Here is a 6,399-nt window from a genome sequence, read left to right on the forward strand (position 1 = left end):
GAACTTTGTATATTTGATGCCAAACAGATGACATTCAAAATCAGGGTGGGAGCCATTGGATATCAGTGTTATCAGCTTAAAAAGAATATGCTTAATATAATGTTTCTTTCCCCAATCGAATTATTTTAAGCATCTAGTTGAATTTTTAAGCTTAGTAATTTTTTTTTTCTGGAAAAGTACTGTATTCCATAAAATATTTGAAATCTAGCAAATTTGTAGGCAATCAAATGGATTTTTAAGGTTCTAATAGCAGCCACACTTGGCAACACTTATATATATATATATATATATATATATATATATATATATATATATATATTGTTCGCTCATTGTGCAGTAGGGTGCAGTGAAAAGACATTTTATTTCAGTAACTCTTTAGCCAACGTTCATACCACGTTGAGTACACCGCTTCCCGTCCGATCAGCGAAGTTAAGCAACGTTGGGTCTGGTTAGTACTTGGATGGGTGACTGCCTAGGAACACCAGATGCTGTTGGCATAACGTTCTCCCTACGTGTCAGGTGGGGTTGGTGGAGGATTAGTGCCCCTCCCTGTAAAACAATTAACTCTAAGCCCTTGGCCACCCCGTTTGGGATACATGGCGTCTGGCAATGAATGAACTCTTTAGCTATAGGTGCTTAAAAGTTGAAACATGGCGTCGGTAACTTCTCATAAAAATTTGGTCTTTCAGCTTTATAATCTTCACTGGCCCCAAAGGCTTTGAAATAATAAAAAAAATTATAGATACACCATAAAAATCACCACTCATATATGTTGTTCTTTAAATGCAGCTCATTAGGGTACTAATTTAAACTGGATGTTTAGCACCCGCCCCGTCCCGGAGACGTGAATTCACGTCCTCACATGATGTGCACTCATATCCCAGAGACGTAAATTAACGTGGCAACATTGCAAGGTCCCTAATTTGCACAATTTTCAATTTAATTTGCACAATTTTCAATTTTCGCGAGTGATTTTTGGCATGTATACACGGGACACCTTCCTCTACAAGATGCCAGGCAGGGACAATGCCTTACCCAGCATGACCTCCTCCCCCCCCTGCATGCCCTTTTCTCAGCAATTCACCTGTTATCAGTGACCTGGCCAGTAAAGCCATGTCATGCCACAGTACGAAATTCAGGGCCAGAGTGATTCCCCAATCAATGACAATGTGGAGGACAAACATTAGAGGAAAAAACAGTCAGAAATGATGATCAGGTAATGTGGCAAAAAAAGGTCAGGAATGGTGATGAGTTAGTGAGTGAAATAATGTTTATAATGCCTATATTACCGTTTGAAAACCAATATACTCTCGTACTACATATAAATTCGTACCAAATAAATAATTAAATACCGTTTATGAGTGGTATGGAATAATTATCCTCCCATAGAACTCGTTTTCTTTGCAGCCAGCTTGATAGAAAACCCTGTAAGGTAAGGAGGTACTTCTACCTGGATTGAGTATTTTAAACCTCAGGTGAGCAATTTCTCTATGAATTTTCGATGTTTCTCACCAAAAGCGGATGTTTGAGCCAAAAAAAAAAAAAGGTCCAAAAATGTCGGGACTGGGGAGTACCACTGCCCAGAAAAGGTCGGGATGGGGGAGGTTAAATCACCAGAATTCACTACAAGGAAATGGCTGCATGTCGAATCCAACGCTGCCCACCCACCACCCGTCCATACAGTATGTGAGCACGGGTTTGTCGTGTCTTACACAGTTTCTCTACTTGATAATCAGATTTTGTATCGATAGAAGGCATTGCTTCTGGGAAGCCAATTTTGCTTAATGCAACCATGCCTTCGTTCTTACCATGATCTGAAACTAAAGCTTCAGTAACTATAGGGAATTTGAACGCCTATGAAGCTGAGAATCGCAATGCTCAAAGCGTGAAGTGTTTTGCGGCTCCTGATTGGCTAGCAATGACGCAATCACAAACACTGCCAGATGACTGATAGTGTCTGTGTTTAACCCCTAAACTGCGGGCTTGTTTTGCTTTGACTTGCATGTCCCGTGGGCATATTCGCGCTCCAACAGACTCTCTAAAAATATTTGGCAAAAATCAGTTATTAGTCCTAGAATATTAAAATTACATATGCCTATGGCACATACCTTCAGCTTTCTCCTGGGATGTTTGTTGAGCCATCATCGAGTACTGTAGGACTTGTGGAGACCTCTGAAGTTGGGTAACGAAGTCTCCACTTTACACTTCCCGATAACCCATAATATGATTACCACAGCCTGATATTGTCACCAGAAACACTATTCTATGATACTCAAATAGTTTGGAATCCACACTCCAAAAAAAAAACACTGTGAAAGCAATGAAAATTACGAGAGCTTATGACCTTCCCACTTGCGATCGTTCGCCGGTGGTGTTCTGTCATTTATTATTTATAAAAACACTCACACTTTATATTTCTATTACTATATAATATTTATATATATCTACAGTCTTTATCCATAAGTTTCCTTCAGCAATAGTAGTTTATTGTCACTGTAGGCATTCAATTTCTCTTTCAGTAAAGTACGTAGCATTCACTTTCTCGTCCTGTATACTAGCGTTGAGAGTGAATCTGTCACTTTCACCTTCACTTTCATAACTCATAGTATTCATACATGCTAGAGTGAAACTTTCACTTTCATTACTCCTAGTATATATACTCGTATTCTTATATTACTACTCATTTACATTTCTATTTACATTCTCTATTTTATTTACATTATTTATATTTCTATTTTATTTACACTGTGTTAGGCACTGTCACTTGCAGTAACTTATAAAACTATTTTCCACTGTTCACTTATATTTACATTCAGTGCTTTCACTTGCTGTTTACACATTATTTACACATTTACATTTCCACTTGCACTGTTTTACTCACCAGAAGGATCGTAGTCACTCTCTATTATTTTCATTGACAAATTAGCCAGTTCACGTTCCACAGCAGTCACTTAGCCCTTTACCTCTTTCCACACAAGGTTTAGTAGGGGGTAGAGGTCACAGGGCTCTTTGCATGGGGCTAAAAAGAGGCGAAATTTGACAGGCGCGAATCCGACGTGCTTTCACCTTGAAAGACGACAGTAAACTGAATACAGTGTGATGGCCTACCTTGGGGGAGTGCAATGCTGCCAGTGTCAGCCTGGTGACAGCTGCTAATATATACGCTATGAAATGATTGGCAGGAAATCTAGACAATACATAATAAATTAGGTAGTTCCAGGTGAATGTAAATATCACTTAGGCTTCTCCCTTCTTTTTGTATATATACTTTTATTATGAGAATAGATTGTACAGCATATTTCAAGGGGAAATAAACAGAGAAAATTAGTGAATGAGTGCACGTGGGGTGTTGTCAGGTGATTATTAGCCAGTTCCAGGTGTATGGCACTCTCACTTACCTTATTTCTTTTTTGTGTATATTATTTGGTATAAGAATAGGGCATAGGGCTTATTTCAATGGATGAAATCAGTGGAAGATTTTAGGGAAGATTTACTTAGCATAGAATACAGTGTGGTGGCCTGCCTAGGGGGAGTGCAATGCTGCCAATGTCAGCCTGGTGACAGCTGCTAATATATACGCTATGAAATGATTGGCAGGAAATCTAGACAATACATAATAAATTAGGTAGTTCCAGGTGAATGTAAATATCACTTAGGCTTCTCCCTTCCTTTTGTATATATATTTTTATTATGAGAATAGATTGTACGGCATATTTCAAGGGGAAAGAAACAGCGAAAATTAGTGAACGAGTGCACATGGGGTGTTGTCAGGTGATAATTAGCCAATTCCAGGTGTATGGCACGCTCACTTACCTTATTTCTTTTTTGTATATATTATTTGGTATAAGAATAGGGCATAGGGCTTATTTCAATGGATGAAAATCAGTGGAAAATTCCAGGGAAGATTTACTTAGCGTAGCACGGCTGGGCAGGTGAGAGGAGAGGGTAATGGAGGGGATGTAGGGAGGGGATGTAAGAACGGGGAGAAATGGCTGTCAACAATGGATAGGAGTACAGATGAGATTAGGAGTGCTGACTAGTGTTGGACATTGGCAGTACTGATAGATGATACAAGCCACCACTTGAAAGCCCAGGCAAATTCAAAATAGCACAGAATCACAAAAGTGACGCCCCGCGATATAATCCCTTGCTCCCAAGCATCATGAAAGTGACGCCCCGCGGTTAAGAGGTTAAACATTTTACTTTCTTGTTCCTGGGGGAAAAAATGCTCAACTGTATCAAGAACAACAAGAAGAATTTTAATTTGTTCGCCTGATACACATAATAATGTTGTGAATGTTTTATAATAGAAACAGATAAAGAGTGCAGTACTTACTGTTACAAACTGGCATCTATCAAAAAGGAGTTTGAAAAATCTATAGTAATAAAGGCGAGTGTTTGTATGTTTGTCACCTATAAACTCGGCTCCTTTAGGGTCTACCCCCACATATGATACATATTCTGAATCAGCATGATCCAGGGAGTGTTTTGGTATATAATTTATAAGGATTAATTGTGTGTTGAAAAGTTACATTAGGTACAGTGGCCAAAGGCCCAATCAGCCCTCTGCAGGAGCTAACCGAAAAAGTCCGCCCGGAGGGAGGACCTTTTCGGCTGGTGTTATAAATATGCTGTCCATTCCTTGACTTTATCACAAATATTCGCTTTTGTTCGTATTGTAATATGATTATGAACAGCAAGGGTTAATATAACACTACACAACTTCAGCTATGTGAGACGTTATGCCGTGTCAGATGTGCACACAACATTGAAAGAAACTCAAACTGTAAGTTAGCATAATAGAAGTAAAGTTAACTGGCAGGATCTTCTTATTTAGAGGAACAAACATCATCTACCCCCTTCTTATATCGTATGAGAAGCAGAGTTATAGAGGACAGCAGAGACTGTAATAACTGGATCCCAGAAACAGACGAAATGGACAGCTTTGAGGGGAAACTCCATGCTCAAGCCGTACCTCCTGTGTGGCTCGTCGCTGGAAGTGAATAGTCTTGCCATACCAACAAACTTTTCGTAAACAGAGGTGAAGGCATCAAAACCAATAGAAAAATGAGAGAGAGAGAGAGAGAGATCTTTCGGAGCGAATCAAAGCTTACAAGTAGGTGACGCCAAAAAATAAACATGAAGCAGCTTACAAATGGATGAAACAACAATAGACATGAAACTTTTACAAAGAGCATGGGAATGAGAGGGTTCATGAGTGTGCATGCAATTCTGTTTTCCCATGCTGGCCGACTGAGTTGCCATCAACATTATTATGTAAGCTTTTTTTTTTTTTTTTTCATGTGTCCGACTCTGGGTAAAGGCTTCACAGCCTATTTTTCGGGGGCATTGACCTATCCCAAGGCCCAGTAGTCTTCCTACACCTCCACATGTCACCACTTCGGCGCTAACATCCACCGTCCATATTGAATACATGCTAGGGCGGTCTCATACAGGACTGGTGTATTGGCACTGATGGGGATATTTTTACATGTCGGTTGGTCTTCTGGTAGATCAGTAAAGTCTGATTTTATGAAATTCAAATCTTTAAACTGTTTCTTGCCTAAGGGGGGATTTGAACCTGGGTCCGATAGAACTGCAGGCCACTTCTGTACCGATTGACTCTGTCAGTACTCTCTCTGCCACTGTCCGTCCGTCACTGACTGACTGACTCGCAGAGGGTTAATGCACACAAAAACCTGAAGGAGGGATGGTCTCTTAAATACCCATCCAACTCCACTTCTAGCACAACTCACAGTATTCTATAGCCTAGGTGAGAACTCACATTTTCTCATGCAATAATGTTTATTCCAGAGCCCAGAATAGAACTCATAGTTCCCACACAATAATGCACGTAAATTAACAGTACATAATAACAGTAATGACAGAACTAATTAATAAGGTATGAAAGAAAATCAAAGACATGTCAACATTTCTATAATATTGCTCAAACTCAAGATGTAAAACATTAACCTATTCCTACAGCATTACACTTAATTTCTATTATGTTCCTCACAACTCAAGATACAAACCACTAACCTAATCCTACTGGCGCAACACTGCCCCTCCCTCAAAATTGTGTCATCCCCTACACAACCACACAATCCTACCTTCAATCAAGTATATACGGGATAATCTTCCAGACTAGTGGGTCGTCGGCTTTACCTCTGCTGTCTAGCACCCACTGCATGAAGAACTGGATTGTCAGTGCTGTCAATTACTCCATCATTCTCCCGGGCCATCCTTTAATTTCTGGTGTCCAGCAGCTCCTTGGCTTCACTCCAAATTTACTTCCCAGGCCCAGGTCGCCTGTTGAAGATACATCAGCTAATCTCATGAAGAGTCTATACAGCTGCTCCATCTGTGGCTTCTCAAGACACTGAGCTCTCTTGGCAAAGT

General features: G+C 39.9%; 1 non-coding gene across 1 annotated transcript; it reads left to right on the forward strand.

The window, feature by feature from the left end:
* The first annotated feature begins 378 nt into the window (after window positions 1-378).
* On the forward strand, window positions 379-497 carry LOC145418200 (5S ribosomal RNA). The gene has a single exon (XR_013900655.1). It is a non-coding gene; the product is annotated as a 5S ribosomal RNA (ribosomal RNA).
* The last annotated feature ends 5,902 nt before the right edge of the window (window positions 498-6,399 follow it).

This window comes from Coenobita brevimanus, chromosome 112 (genome assembly GCF_032717465.1).
Source record: "Coenobita brevimanus isolate Jiangsu-jjx chromosome 112, ASM3271746v2, whole genome shotgun sequence".
NCBI classification, from domain to species: domain Eukaryota; kingdom Metazoa; phylum Arthropoda; class Malacostraca; order Decapoda; family Coenobitidae; genus Coenobita; species Coenobita brevimanus.